The sequence below is a fragment of the Petromyzon marinus genome, chromosome 56 (assembly GCF_048934315.1).
Source record: "Petromyzon marinus isolate PM22_M1 ecotype Great Lakes invasive population chromosome 56, UKy_Petmar_22M1.pri1.0, whole genome shotgun sequence".
NCBI lineage: Eukaryota > Metazoa > Chordata > Hyperoartia > Petromyzontiformes > Petromyzontidae > Petromyzon > Petromyzon marinus.
In genome coordinates, this window is record NC_133722.1 from 6146147 (window position 1) to 6154468 (window position 8322).

Consider the following 8322-nt stretch of genomic DNA (forward strand, 5'->3'; position numbering starts at 1 on the left):
AAATTTGAAACGAATTTCCTGCCTAAAATATTTTAAAAATTCACTAACACAGGATGGATTTTTTTTTTTACAATAATGTCTAATAGTGTTATTGTATTACATTGCTCTGTTTTTTTCCTTACCTTTTCTTGTTTCATTGTATGTAATGACAGAGATTAGGGATGAATAAAGTGCAACCATAACCACAATCATATAAACAGAAATCTATTTTATAGCAATATATTTGGGGGGGGGGGCATTTTGAGCATATTTGAATATTGGGGGGGATGGGTCCCCCACAATATATTATAATTACGGCCTTGGTGCAAAGCATAGGAGAGTTAAGCAAATCAATTAAAACATAAATACAAATAAGACGAAACGATAAATTTTGATTTAAAGCTTTCGTGACTGCAGGGATTCATATTCTTGGTTCTTTCGGTAAAGTCACGTAGAAGGGAAACAATAAAATAATAAAAAAAATATAAAACAATAAAAAACAATAACATTTTATTGTTTTATATTTTTATTATTTTATTGTTTCCCTTCTACGTGACAATAAAAAAAACAATAACATGTTATTGTTTTATATTTTTATTATTTTATTGCTTCCCGTCTACGTGACTTTACCGAAAGAACCAAGAATCAGACGAAACGATGTTTTATTTTACCAGCTAAGGCACACTGAGCCATTCTTCTTTCTTCAGAAGCGACCTGCCTATCACAGATGACAGCTTGACGAAGCGGCGTATCGCGTGCACACTTAGAGCAGCAAGAACATTGACAATCTAAATAATCTAGAACGCGCGTTTCAAAATCAGAGGCGAGGGCACGTGGGTAGGGACAGCAGTTCCATGGGGGGCACTTAAACACGCACCGATCGGGGGTGGTGGGTAGGGGCGCAAGTACTCATCTCAAGTGGAAACCAATACAACTATTTACAAGTAAACTATTTATTTTTATTTTATAAAAAAAAGTGATTTATTTTATTTTCTACCTACGTGACTTTACCGAAAGAACCAAAGCGCATGGCTTAGCGTCATCATGACCACCGTCACGTGGCAGTGTATGGTTCCTTCTCGTCCCTCCGAGACGTCGTCCCCCACTCTGTCTGTCTGTCTTAGAGCGAGGAGCGGGACACTCTGCGAGACGAGGCACGTGACAAGCTGCAACGATGATTCATCATCATCATTATTATTGTTGTCGGTATTGATCGATTCATCAAACCGTCGTAACACCCAAAGTTGAACTTCAGCCGCGTCGACAACTCGGAAGATCTTTATCTATCCCGCAACCCGGCATCCCACATCAAGGATACCACTCGCTCGAGATGCGGGGAATAGTCACGTTGCAGTAACCCCCACATTTATCCCCTACACCGATGTCCTCCTTGCAAATCCCGCGGGTCCCCTTGGCGGCCTTCAGTGTGGGCCCCCCTCGCAGTACACAAATAGCGAAAACACCTCCCATCATCGTGCTGTCTAACTCCAACGTTCACTCCACTGCTGGATGAATGCCTCCAGCTACGTCGAGTGAGAAATGTGATGCGAGTTGTATTGTTGGAAACCTCTGTGTAGGCGCCTGCTTCTTGTTTATGCGCGAGTTTCATTCAACAGGCTGGGCTAGCTGGAAGACATGGGAAGATTTTTTTTCGCAAAGAGCACGGCAGAGAAATTATCAGTTTAGGGGCCGTCCATAAATGACGTCACGCACCTAGGGGGGGAGGGGGGGTCAGACATTCGTGACGATGTGTGACGAGGGGGGGCGGGGTTGAGAAATGTGACGTCGCATCAAAATGCGCAACTTTAAATAAATATAGACAACACGTTCTACTTAATTCAATATACCTTTTAATAAATATTTTCTCCTACAACATCAGAGTGCAGCGCCACATTAAATACGCACTACAATGACAATAGTTTAAAACGATTTGAAGCATGGTTTTTTTTTTGGGGGGGGGGGGCAGAGCTTTATGACGTCATATTTGAGGGGGGGTCTGACTTTTTGTAACGCCGTGTGACGAGGTAGGGGGGGGGGGTCAAAAATCGTCAAAAATCGCGTGACGTCATTTATGGACGGCCCCTTATCATTGTCTGTCTGTCACGGGCACGAGCAGCAATTGCATCAGCAGAACAGCGGGCACGAGCAGCAAGCGAGCGGACCACGAATTTCAGAAGAGTGTTAAATTTCGTGTTCAACCTCTGGATTGAACATACCAGCATAGACAGAGTGAACAAATACGAGGTACAAATCAGAAATACATATACAGAGACACCATGAGGCAAGGAAGGACAGGGAAAGTAAGGAAAAAAAGAGTCGGATGAACAGAAGTCTTAAATAAGAAGTGAAGGTGGGGGGAGGGGCCAGAGAGAAAGGGGGCACAGCAGCAGAAGCGGGGGGAGGAGCAGAGGGGCACACCACGTTTAGGACAGAATTGCAAAGGTAACTTCCCCGTAGAGGTGTGTCAATAAAGAATTAAAGCTTTCGTCACTGCATAAAATTACTCATTGGGTTTTTTTTCGGTAAAGTCACGTGTGTAGGTTACTTTACCGAGAAAAAAACAATGGGGAAAAAAATACTTGATTTCAAAAGTCCTAAATCTTGACTTGAAGCTTTCGTGACTGCAGGAATTCTTTTTTTTGGTGTCTTTCGGTAAAGTCACGTAGGTAGGTTCAAAGAAAATAACAAAAAACGACGACGTCTCGATCGCAACACATCAGATGATGACGACCGCTTGTGTTGCGATCGAAACGTCGTAGATTTTTGTTATTTTATTTGAACCTATCGACGTGACTTTACCGAAATAATTTGAAAGTGCTCTTCACATACCTGTCAACCCCTTATCAGTGCCTTCCTTATTACAGACCAATTCAGTACTACTACATCTACTACTACAAACTACTGCAGTACTACTATCACTAACTACTCCATCGACTACTCCAGTACTACTACATCTACTACTATTAACTACTACAGCACTACTACTAACTACTACAGTACTTCTACTACATCTACTACCATACTTGTCAACCCCTTATCAGTGCCTTCCTTTTTACAGACCAATTCAGTACTACTACATCTACCACAGTACTACGAAATCTACAACTACTACACTACTACATGTACTATAGTACTACTACATCTACTACTACTACTACAGAACTACTACTACGACATCTACTACCATACCTGTCAAGCCCTTATCAGTGCCTTCCTTATTACAAACCAATTCAGTACTACTACATTTACTACAGTACTACGAAATCTACTACTACATGTACTATAGTACTACTACATCTACTACATCTACTACTACTACTACAATACTACTACAGTACTACTACTAACTACTACATCTACTACCAAACCTGTCAACCCCTTATCAGCGCCTTACTTATTACAAACCAATTCAGTACTACTACATCTACTACAGTACTACTAAATTTACTACAGTACTACGAAATCTACTACTACTATAGTAATACTACATCTACATTAGTACTACTACATCTACTACAGTACTACTACTACAGTACTACTACTACGACATCTACTACCGTAACTGTAAACCCCTTATCAGTGCCCTACTTATTACAGGCTAGCTGTACTAGCCGGCTTCGCCCGGGACTTGGATTCACCACTCCCGCCGCCTTTGTCTCCCCAGTGGCGATGTTCACACACCTCACCAGTTACTCGTTTTATGCTGAGTCGACCTTGGGGAGGCCCAGGACCGGTAAAAATAATCGTCACCGGTGGTGGTCGTGAGCGGCTAACCGCTACACTACAATGCGTTACGCTTCCACGTGCGCGGATCACGTGACAGATTTGACGTCACAGCTCACTTGCCGTGCAAAAAATAAATGCATTATTGAGCCCCCCCCCCCAAAAAAAACCCACAAAAGTGTATTTTTATAATTTCTGCATGGTGTACAGTCTGGAAAGTACCCACATGGCAAATTTCAAGTTTGTTGCATGTCGGGAAGTACGCTAAACATTTTGAACAGACACACATATTCACAACTTTGCCTTTAATATATATGATCACCATTTGCCTGATCTTAAATACTAATAATGCACCTGGCTACCCGTAGCTATGCAAATTTGTCTTTTAGGAATCCCAAATGCTACAGAGTGCATCATAATACAGGTGAGGGATCCAGCCCAGGCCGATCTCTACCCTCACCAAGACTGTGGGCCAGCTAAAGCTTCTGTGCTGGCCTCACGGCTGAAGTTCAGTGAAGCAGATGATGTGCTGTGCAGACTTGGCCTCTGTGTGTGTGTGTTTGTGTGTCACGACTGCGTAGAGCCACAGGCGTGAGTGACGTTCTCACTTTACACCTGCATATGGCTGTTGTTATATTTATCTGGGGTAGTGGGGGAGGGGGCGTTGCACCATTTGATGTGCTGCTCACATTTAACTTTTTGTGGTTGTCGTTGTTTGAATTTACAGTGGCGTGCCATGCTCTGTCGACAAAATATTTAAAAAAGTGTGACGACTTTTTTTCGTTTCTTAATTGATATGCTTCCAGGAATTAGGTTAGCCTCGAATGTCCACATGGTTCTTCATGCGGACCGCTTGCATGCACTAAATGAAATTTAATACGAAATCTGACACTCGCAGAGTCAATTTAAAGATGAAGTAGCAACAACGGAATGCACTGAATCGCGGCTGTGATAAAATCGTACATTAGCATAACATTGGTTTCTAAGTGTGGTACATACGTATAAAAAGGACGTTTTGACGTAGCGATTTAACACAGCACTCTTATCTACTATATCAACAAACTACTATAAAATGTTACGGGCCGTCCATAAATGACGTCACGCACCTAGTGAGGGGGGGAGGGGTCAGACATTTGTGACGATGCGTGACGAGGGAGGAAGGGGTTGAGAAATGTGACGTCACATCAAAATGCGCAACTTTAAATAAATATAGACAACACGTTCTACTTAATTAGACTTTTTAATAAATGTTTTCTCCTACATCAGAGTGCAGCGCCACATTAAATACGCACTACAATGACAATAGTTTAAAGCGATTTGAAGCATGGTTTTTTTTGGGGGGGGGGGCAGAGCTTTGTGACGTCATATTTGAGGGGGGGGTCTGACTTTTTGTAACGCCGTGTGACGAGGTAGGGGGGGGGGGTCAAAAATCGTCAAAAATCGCGTGATGTCATTTATGGACGGCCCTTTACGTACAAATATCAATACCGTTGTTTTGTATACTCTGTGAACCGTGGAATCTACATCAATACCTTAATCGGTATGTAGATACCGTATGCATGTCTCAAAACCCTCGAAAGTTCTTCCCGGCAATGTGAAAAGCTGACATTTGGTACATATGTAGCTTTTAGAACACAAACAACAAGAACAATTAGAAAATACGAGATTTTTCATTTAAGGCCCCCAAATCTCGATATTAAGTGTCCCATAAACATGTTTGTGCGTGTCATTAAGAAACCGCTCAAAATATAATTGTGTTTTTTACTTTGATAGAGCGTTAAAAAGAAAATACAATTAAAGTGAGAACCATTGTTTATTTTTTTAGATATTTCGGATGAAATCGGTTTTGAACGAAAAAAATAAGCATTTTATGTTCAAATCTAAATAATTTGAAAACGGTAAAAGATAGAAGTTTCCAATCATAACGTATCAAGTTCATAATTTTTTCTTTCTTATAAAAATAATGCAATCTTTAAATTGTGCGGTTTCTGATGGGTACGTGTTTTAAGTATAAGAAGCTGAATCAAGTCGTTAAAATACTTTGTTTAAAACAAAAATACAAATTTTGATTTAAAGCTTTCGTGACTGCAGTAATTCATATTCTTAGCTCTTTCGGTAAAGTCACATTGAAGGGAAACAATAAAATAATAAAATATATATAAAACAATAAAAATTCTCACGACGTTTCGACCATAACACAAACGGTCGTCATCAGGTGTGTCGGTTTGCATAAATTTATTTATTTTTAAACGGTGTATTTATTTATAAAAAAAGTCAGCGCCACGCGCAGCGATTTGGCAGTTTATTTAGAAGGACGAGTCCATCTATGTTCTGAAAAGAGGAGGGGGAGACGAAAAATTCATGTATGCTGTCTGAAAGCCACTGTAAGCGTGAACAATCAAATAAGACCTGAAATGGTTTATCAAATCTTTCCAATGATTGCTAAGCCAGAATCCATCTTCTCGGTTGAAATTGTCTCTTTGCTTGTATATTGAGGATAGCCTCATGAACGAATCTCTCATGGTAGCCAGATGGCTTACAAAGAACCTCTGTCTTGGAAAAGTCAATGTCATGTGAGCCTACTGAATTATAACAATGATCTGCCACGGCAGAGGTGTTGGTCCTACCGTGTTTAAGGTCTGCTTTGTGTTCACGAATGCGGTCCGAGACATAGCGTTTGTTTTCTCCAATGTAACTACTACCAAAGAGGCAACTTAGTTTGTAGACACCAGGGTACTGTATGTCCGGAATCACATCTTTTACAGACGGAACCAGATCACGTATTTTATGTAATGTGTTGAAACGGACCTGGATCTTGTGTTTATTCAAGATTTTGAAGAATTCTCTCATCAAGACTCTGTATCATAGAGCCCAATGCATATTCGACCAGGAACACATAGGCAGTGAACTCAAGCACGTACACCAAGCTCTTAAGGCTAATGGTTACTCCGACTATACAATCCGCAAAGCTATCACTCAAACCATGAAGAAGGGCCCTCTTGAGGAGTCTTTCAAAACCATCACTTTACCCTACATTGCGGGGATCACAAAAAAGATCTCCAAAGTATAGCGCCACGGTGGCGAGGAGATGTTAACTACCTCGCCTGGTATACAGGAGGTCGTGGGTTCGATCCTGACGCCTGCTGCTGTATATTTTGAGTTTGCGTGTTTCTCTCTCATCATCATCACGGTGGCGAGGAGATGTTAACTATCTCGCCTGGTATACAGGAGGTCGTGGGTTCGATCCTAACCCTGACGCCTGCTGGATATTTGGAGTTTGCGTCTCTCTCATCATCATCACGGTGGCTAGGAGATGTTAACTACCTCGCCTGCTCTACAGGAGGTCGTGGGTTCGATCCTGACCCTGACGCCTGCTGGATAATTGGAGTTTGCGTCTCTCTCATCATCATCACGGTAGCTAGGAGATGTTAACTATCTCGCCTGGTCTACAGGAGGTCGTGGGTTCGATCCTGACCCTGACGCCCGATGTATATTTGGAATTTGCGTGCCTGTCTCTCTCTCATCATCATCATCATGGTGGCTAGGAGATGTTAAATACCTCGTGTGGTCTACAGGAGGTCGTGGGCTCGATCCTGACCCTGACGCCTGCTGTATATTTGGAATTTGCGGTGTCTCTCTCTCATCATCATCATCACGGTGGCCAGGAGATGTTAACTACCTCGCCTGGAATGCAGGAAGTCGTGGGTTCGATCCCAATCCTGACGCCTGCTGGATATTTGGAGTTTGCGTGTCTCTCTGCCCGTGGTCGCGTGGATTTTTCTCCGGGTCCTACGGTTTTTCCCTCCACATTCAGAATCGACATCGCGCGTTCAGTTTCAGTTTTAAGTTTCATTTATTTGGTATAGCCATGTGAGCAACTCGGCTCTTGAATCGGGTGCAACCGCAACAAACAAAAAAAAACATAAACAAGAAAACATCTTAAAGTAACTATGTGACTTTGTGCAAAACAGAAAATCCAAGAAAAGACAGCAAAATATTGCAGAAAAAGCACCGTACACCAACGCTGTGTGCAAAAATCCCAGAGTTTCGGCAGCTATAAATGCCCTCATGAAGATGACAAACCCCTTCGTAGAGGTATCCGTTTGTGGCCAGGCCGCTTCTGAAAAAGAGAAACAATTAGCTCAGTGGGGCCTTGCGTGGTAAAAATGTTATTTTTAAAAGTTTAGTTAAGTAATAAATAACCTGGCTCAGTTTCACGAGACGCCACAGTGACAAATTACCCGTTCTAAATCAAAATTGCAGCAGTTGCAAGCGGCAATAAAAAATATTAACATCCTCAGCCATGCTCAATCCATATTCTTTGGTTCTTTCGGTAATGTCACGTAGGTGGGAAAAAATAATAATAAATAAAATAAATTAAATCACGACGTTTCGATTGCAACACAAGCAATCATTATCAGGTGTGAAAACCACTTTTTTCAAATTGTATTGCTTTGGTGTTCACACCTGATGATGATTGCTTGTGTTGCAATTGAAACGTCGTGATTTAATTTATTTTATTTACTATAATTTTTTCCCACCTACGTGACTTTATCGAAGGAACCAAAGAGTATGGATACTTGCAGTCACGAAAACTTCAAATCTAGAATGTTCAATCCA